Below are 8,458 nucleotides of genomic sequence, written 5' to 3'. Positions count from 1 at the left end.
GACGTATGTGTTTGTTCCTTCCTGATGTTGAGTGCTGTGTGCCATGCCAGGGCGACTGCATCGTCTGTAGATCTGTTTGCCCGGTAGGCAAACTGATGTGGATCCAGAGTGCCAGGAAGGCTGTTCTTAATGTGACCCAGAATCAGCCTCTCAAAGCACTTCATCGCAATAGGTGTGAGAGCAATGGGACGGTAGTCATTCTGGCAGGAGATGGTGGTTTTCTTTGGGATAGGGATAATTGTAGTGGTTTTGAGGCAGGCCGGAACAGTGGACTGTGCCAGAGAGGTGTTGTAGATATGTGAACAACTTCGATCTCTTTTGGGAGAGACAACATCTGTTCAAGTCTGATGGAATGACTCTGAATCAATCTGAAGCTGAGCTGTTAGCTTCAAACGTGAAGTATTTCCTGAAGCAAGTTCCGGCTGAAAACAAACAACAGGAGAAGTCGCAACAGCTGAAGGACAACAGAAGCAAACTGAGACATCGATGGAACACAATGTACAAATAGCTGATAAGGAGACTGCTGTAGAATCAGAACCACAGAGAGAGGAGTTACTTCAAGCTGCAGAACCRAAAGAACAACTGGATTCAGCCTCACAAACAGAGAGACCAGATTAAATAGGTTCCCCCCAACCTACTACTGAGGAATAACTAAACACCACTTCTTCACCAGGGCAACCCAAACCATCCACTGAGAACAGAGGACCACAGKTTGGAGACAACATTGAGGACCCTGTGGAACAAGCAGAGTATCGTTTGGAGTTACTCATAAAGTTACAGTGTTATTTGGCATGATATAAATAAAATGGGACAGAAAAGCAGTTTCAAGGGTGGAAAGAGAGAATTATGAGCAAATACCACTATGATGAATATTTTTATGTCTGGGAGGAATAAAAATTCAATTACTGGGGTTGGGATTTTAAAGAAGTACATATAGCTTTGTGTTGACATTTATTTTTTAATACATTAAAGGGTTGTTTTTTTGTTTTACTGATCATTTCATGATCAGATGGGGAAGGTGTAATGGAAGAAATACTTTTAGGTTTAAACCGGTAATTCATGACATACTCTAATGACCTAGGTTTTCATGACACCCTGTTCATCAGTGATTAAAGTCAGAACAAGATTTGCTAACAACAATCATTCTTAGATATCACTTGTGTTTACCTTTGTGTTTTCCCCAGACCCAGCATTTCCTTAGGATGAAATCTTAAGATGACATAATAGTTTGTTAAACAGCATATATGAGGCCTCAACTGCCTTAGAGAAGGAGAAGCAGGAGAAGAAAGCAGAGGGACCATCTGATGGCTCAGTGTTGTTCTCTGTRTTCCTGTTGTTGCAATAACATTCAACTGATCATTCCAAAGAGTTCCTTCATTCTTGGGCCACATATTTCTGTCTTTGTTAAGTAAATATTTCCACAACAGTGTCAACCAACACAACCAACACAACATCCAGAGCCTTAAGGAACCCTGGGCGAATCTCTTCCACCCCCGGCGCCCTGCCACCGAGGAGCTTTTTAACCACCTCAGTGACCTCGGTACCAGAGATTGGAGAGTCCGACCCAGGGTCCTCAGGCCCTGCTTCCTCATGGGAAGACGTGTCRGTAGGATTGAGGAGGTCTTCGAAGTATTCTGCCCACTGACCCATAACGTCCCGAATTGAGGTCAGCAGCACACCATCCCCACCATAAACAGTGTTGGTGGTGAACCACCTTCCTCCACTGAGACGCCGGATGGTGGACGAAAATCTCCTCCAAGCCGGACGGAAGTCTTTTCCATGGCCTCTCCAAACTCCTCCCATGCCCGAGTTTTTGCCTCAGYGACCACCCGAGCTGCTTGGATTGCAGATACCTATCAGCTGCTTCCGGAGACCCACAGGCCAAAAAGACACGACAGGACTCCTTCTTCAGCCTGACAGCATTCCGTTTGAGGGTTGCCGCCACRACAGGCACCGGCAACCTTATGGCCACAGCTCAGGTAAGCAGCCTCAACAATGGAGGCATGGAACATGGCTCACTCGGACTCAATGTCCCCCACCTCCCCCGGAACATGTTCGAAGTTCCCCTGGAGGCGTGAGTTGAAACTCCATCTGATGGGAGACTCTGACAGACGTTCCCAGCAGACCCTCACTATACATTTGGGTCTGCCAGGTCTGAYYRGCATCCTCCCCCACCATCGGAGCCAACTCACCACCAGGTAGTGGTCAGTTGACAGCTCCGCCCCACTCTTCACCCGAGTGTCCAAAACATGCGGCCGCAGAYCAGATGAAACAACAACAAAGTCAATCATCAAACTGCAGCCTAGGGTGTCCTGGTGCCAAGAGCACATATGAACACCCTTATGTTTGAACATGGTGTTTGTTATGGACAATACATGATGAGCACAGAAGTCCAATAAAAAACACTGATTGGGTTCAGGTCGGGGGGCCGTTCCTCTCAACCAAGCCTCTCCAGGTCTCACTGTCATTAACCCACGTGAGCGTTGAAGTCCCCCAGCAGAACGAGGGAGTCCCCTTTAGGAGCGCTCTCCAACAACCCCTCCAAGGACTCCAGAAAGGGTGGGTAATCTGAACTGCTGTTAGGCTCATAGGCACAAACAACAGTCAGGACCAATCCACCCACCCATAGGCGGAGGGAGGCTACCCTCTCATTCACCGTGGTGAACCCCAATGTACAGGCACCAAGATGGGGGTGGGGGCAATAAGTATGCCCACTCCTGCTCGGCGCCTCTCAGTATGGACAACTCCAGAGTGGAAGAGTGTCCAACCCCTCTGGAGGAGATTGGTTCCAGAGTCAGAGTGGTGCGTCGAGGTGAGTCCAACTATATCTAGTCAGAACCTCTCAACCTCACACACCAGCTCAGRCTCCTTCYCCACCAGAGAGGTGACRTTCCACGTCCCTAGAGCCAGCTTCTGTAGCCGAGGATCCGGCCGCCAATGTCCCCGCCTTCGACTACCGCCCAACACACATTGCACCCGACCCCTATGGCCCCTCCCACAGGTGGTGAGCCCATGGGAAGGAGGACTCATGTCTCCTCTTCAGACTGTGCTTGACCGGGCTCCATGGGTGAAAGCTCGGCCACCAGGCGCTCACCAACGTGTCCCACCTCCAGGCCTGGCTCCAGAGTGGGGCCCCGGTGACCCGCGTCCAGGCGAGGGAACACTGAATCCATTTATTGTGTTCATCATTGGTGTCTTTTGGCTGCACTTTGTCTGATCCCTCACCTAGGACCTGTTTGCCTTGGGTGACCCTACTGGGGGCATGAAGCCTTTGACAACATAGCTCCTAGGATCATTGGGACACTCAAACCTCTCCACCACGATAAGGTGGCAGCCCAGGGAGAGGCTTGTTGAAGGGTATTGGTGAAAATGTGTCTTTTGTGTAAAATCCACATTTCCAAGTTTAAGCCTTTCCGAACATTTTTAACCAGTTCAAATTCCTGCTTTTATCATAAGATTTTAAATCTGTTTTCATTGCATTAATCAAAACTGTATTTTGTTTCTTTGTTCTCCAGTCTTTGCTGTTTGATGGGAAAGTAAAATCTAATTCATTCATAAAGCAGCTTGAAGCTGCGACATGAGCTGAAGAAGTCAATGACAGAGAACTCCTCCAAGTGTTCTCAGTTCTCCAACACTACAGGTTTGGGTTCACCAGGTCTGTCTGACACTTTTTATTTCCTTTATTTAACCAGATTTAAAACCTCACTAAAGATCTCATTTTCAAAGGGAACCTGGGCACAAACAGCACACATAAAATACTCACAATAAGTCACAACCATTTACATATAATGTAAAAATAGCAAAACATTTGAATAAAAGGCAGAAACTATAGGAATAAAATAACATTATTTAAAACTTTGATAAAGACTGACAGAATCATGTTGGTTAATGTTCACATATACCATCAACAATTTCAAAGAAATGAGATCTAACATTTACGAAACCCCTCTATATGTTTCTAATGAAAAACATWTTTATGACATTAAAATCTAAACATACTAGATAAACAATTCATTCATGAACTGATTGGGTCTTTAGGAAAGTCCAGTCAAACAGATGCAAGACTGAGTGAGTGTCTTAAACCAGGCATCTGAAACATTTGAGCCTCCATGAAACCAAACTGGTTCTGACTCTACTGACAAATGAATCTGATCTATACTGATCAGTCTGTCTCTCAGTAGAGACTCAGATCTGTCCCTTAGTAGAGACTCAGAGCGTTGCTGCTGTCAGACTGGGTTTCTTGGACCCAAGCAGAGACAGAGGGACTGACAGAAGCAGGTTCCTGACCTTGGTTTGTTGAGCAGCACAGCAGAGAGCTCAGRGCTGCAGACAAATGACACTCAGCTTAGTTGCAGCTTTAAGAAGAAGCAGCAGAGATGCTCTCTGAACATCTCCACACCAACACACATCCAGCAGATGGACTCACCCAGCAGCCTCTGGACACATGTCCCCTCCATGCTGCAGCTGTTTGACACACAGTGAAGAGCTCCTCTTCCTCTTTGTGTCCCACTACAGCTCAGAGACTCTGAGAGCTTCTCTCTGCAGCACAAACCAGGAAACACTTTGATACAAGACAAGAAGAGACAAAACCACAAACTGGTGCCACWTGTAGAGTAAAACACTGATATACTCTGTCTACATCACTGTTCTTTTTAGATTGTTTCTGAACAACTCTGAGGTTTTGAATGTAGAAGATGAAATTTAATAACTTTGTATTTAAATCAAAGATTTGCAGCCTTGATGCAGTTTCTTTGCAGTAGACTAGTTTTTCTCCTGCAGCATCAGGAAGTGGTTAAATGCATCTGTCTGCAGCTGACAGCTCTAGCTGCATTGCCACAGTCTCTCCTTCATCTTTTGATATTCTAACTTAAAACTGTGCAATCTGTGAAGAAACTTCAGATTACAGAAACTGCCTCTGTACGAAGCCCATCCAGTGACATGAAATAAAAAAATGATCACGTGGCCATGAGATATTAACGCGGGCCCACATGATAATTAATGTAGCCAGCAATGGATTAATTTTGAGCAGCCTTGTTGTGAGAGACAGACATTATTGAAGTCAGATTATACATATAGACTGCATTGTTTTGTCTTTAACTGTTTAAATAGGCACAAGCATTATAATTATCATCCATAAATCCATTATCTGTACCTGCTTGTTTCTTTCAGGGTCACGGGGGTCACTGGTGCCCATATCCAGTCACAGAGTGAGCGGTGGGGTACACTCGGGAAAATTGTTATCAATTAACCTGACAGTCATGATGTTTTTGGTCTGTGGGAGGCAGCGGTGGGCAGCACTGATTTAAAAATTAGTTCCGCAATTTCTAAAGCACTTATGAAAATATTTAGGTCCGCAATTTCTAATCCRCTGATGCAATAGAAATATTATCGGAAGCTAATTTTAGACCGCAGGTTCAATTTGACACTTTCTAGCTGGCTACAAGTCATGTACATTATTTGAACAATGCTGCCCCCTAGTGGTGTATGAACCTTGTACAGCTCATTTCACAACTGCCGATTGCGGGTATCTGATTTCCTCAAACAGAACTTTAGCTCATGGTCTAAAAATTAAAAACTTGTTGAGGCTAGCAGTTCGGCTGATTCTTTAAAAAGTTGTTGAGGATTGTGGCTGCTTCTTTGTCTTTTTCTTTTGCTTGTTGTAGATTTTTCATTAAAGAAGCATCAATAAGCTAAAACTGTTTATTGGAAAACCAAAGTGATGCATTCTGGGTACATCTGTGACGGGCAACAAAAAGTAGATGTAAATGTGTCCAGAGTGTGAGATTCTCCTCAGATTGTCTCTCTGTGGGATCAGAAATAAATTTTAGATGCAGGAAATTTATACATTAAATGGAGAATGAGTGAGAAAACTGTCTAAATAACTAGTGGGGTGTAAACATGAGTGTGTATGTGTTGGTGTGTGCACGTGTGTGAAGCTGCTGTTTTCAGCAGAGGCGGTGCATGAGGCTGAGACATTTCCACCTTTACTCGTCTTTAATAAATGACCATAAACACAGAGGAACTGATGAGTTTTTAGAACTTAGAAAAATATTTATTAAATRGTTGAAGTGAAGGAAGGAGTGACTCGCTGTGCTGTGAGTTCCTGCCGCGGTGTGAGACTGGGAACAGCTGATTGATCCATATGCACAACTTTACGCAGCAAATATTGCATCTTGTGGAGCAGAGGAATCATCACAGCTGAGCTGTTCTGAATTAATCTGCTGAGTTGACAACTTTTTTTCTCAGTTAGAATTAAAAATGTTTCTTAGATGATTCACACATTTTATTTCCCTCAGCTGTGTGTGCGCTCTGCAGAGCCTCTGAGTGTGTTTCCATCTGTGACAACAATTAAACACTTTACAGTTTACAGTAGACTGGACTGAGGTTCTTTGATCATTTTTAGACTGATCTATTTTCTTGTCTGAGGTTGAATGATTTTCAGTTTCATCATCGTTCAGTTTAAACAACAAAAACTCAAACTAAAATAAAAATCTAACAGCGTGTTCAGACGCTCCTTACATCCAGAAAACACAACAGAGTCATATTTCTGTGGATTCAGGTCAGATTCATGACTTTGTGAGTTAAAACTGTCGACTGAARAACTTTGTGTGTCTGCCGCACATTCTCACGGCAGGTGAATAGTGTGCGAAAATATACAAACACTTTCACTGTTTTCTTATGTGGTTCCTCCCCCAGTTTACCCACCAGGACACCGATGGGTCCTGGAGTGGAGACAATGTCTCCCTCTTGGTTTGGAGGTGATGGACCGGACTTACAACCAACTGGGGGTGGCCTGTGTGGCCGTGTCCAGCCTGTCTCCTGGAGGAGACAGGGGCGGGAGCCTTTAGCTCGGCCTCTAGCTGCCTTCCTTCCAGTGGTCGCTCCCTTCTTGAACCCCGGCCTTTGGATCAGCGTAGTAGCTCAGGACGCCTCCAGCTGCCGGTCACCACTGTTCCTGGTAGCCGCTCCCTCTTAGGATCTGCACTTCTTACTGTGACCGAGATGATGATTAGTGACCTGGACAGCAGGTCTCAAGGGAATTGTTAAAGGGAGTTATCCTATCTCCCCAGGCTAATAACCATTAAAAATGAACTTATCATTAATTTATGACCTCATGTCATTACCTCTGGGCCTCAAAGTAATCACACTCATTAATATGTAAATACCTTGTTGCTTTGAAGAAACAACACTCTCATGTAATCAGAGAAAAAACTTTAAAAACCAATATCCAGTCATGGAATTGTCTTTATGATGCTGTAAGCAGTTTAATAGAAATTTGCAAGAAAAGCCACATTTGATTATACAGATTAAGAATATTGAATAATATTTGATGGTGACAAAAATAAAAAGTTCTAAAGCGCTGACATAACCTTATGACTAGAATGTGTGACATTTTCTGTTAATTTTGGATGGCAGGACAGTAGGAGCAGTGTTGCTTTACCTCCATAAAAAGCATCAGACTGTYGTCCAAAAAATGACTTCTCAGAGCTGGGCTGTTTAATCTGGTCTTCGGTCTGTRGATCGCTGGAGAGAAGTGTGTCAGCTTGTCGCAGATCATATGTCTCTTGGACCTGTTTGCTCCTCTTCTTGGGCTGTCCTCGCCTTTTGCTGCCTCTTCTCCAGACGGGGCCAGAAGATGAGTTACTGCTGAAACTGCTCCTCTTTTATACTGTCTTTGGGCCCGCTTCCCCCTTCTTACCATTCTGTGGTAAGGCTGGGAATTTCCACCACAGACKTTTTTGTGTACTTCCCAGAATGAAGTAATCTTGCTGATTCTGGTAATAGGACTGTCAGGGACTTTTTGTGGTGAGTCAAAACCACCTTGTTTTTTTACCACAGGGCCTCTGGGACTTTCCCAATTCTGCTTTCTTCGGCTGCTCCTGTTTTGCAGAAGTACTTTTTGTACTTTCTACCGTCCAAAATAGCACACACACACACCCTTCCTTCATTTTAAGACACACAATAACACTTCTTTCTAAATCACCATCTTACATTAAAAACACATTAATTATCACAGTACATTACTTAGATCATACTTTGCAATAAGCATATAATTATTACTCTTGTTATTTATTTGCCAGCATTAAAATTGATCAAAATTAATAATTATTACTCCTGCTCTCTCTTCTTCCTGATTTTCCTTTCCCTCTGGCCTGCATCTCAGTCCCTCTTGTGGCTCCTTTTCCTGTCATGTCCTCCTCTCTGTTGGGAGTCAAAAGGAGGCTCTGCTGGCCTGATTCCAACTCTTGAGATGGTCGGTACAGCCAGGTTCCTTGACATCACACAATGTTGGTTTTAATACATCCCAACGTGGGCGTAGAACCTGGCGCACACAACATTTTTATGTGTATACATCATTTATACATGAGGTCACTGGAGACACACTTCAGCCGAACCTCAGAACCTCAGATCAGAACCAACCACAGCAGGTGCGCCTCTGGAGAAGGGCAGATGCACA

The sequence above is a fragment of the Austrofundulus limnaeus genome, unplaced genomic scaffold (genome assembly GCF_001266775.1).
Source record: "Austrofundulus limnaeus strain Quisiro unplaced genomic scaffold, Austrofundulus_limnaeus-1.0 Scaffold429, whole genome shotgun sequence".
Lineage (NCBI taxonomy): Eukaryota > Metazoa > Chordata > Actinopteri > Cyprinodontiformes > Rivulidae > Austrofundulus > Austrofundulus limnaeus.
This window is presented reverse-complemented; position numbering follows the sequence as displayed.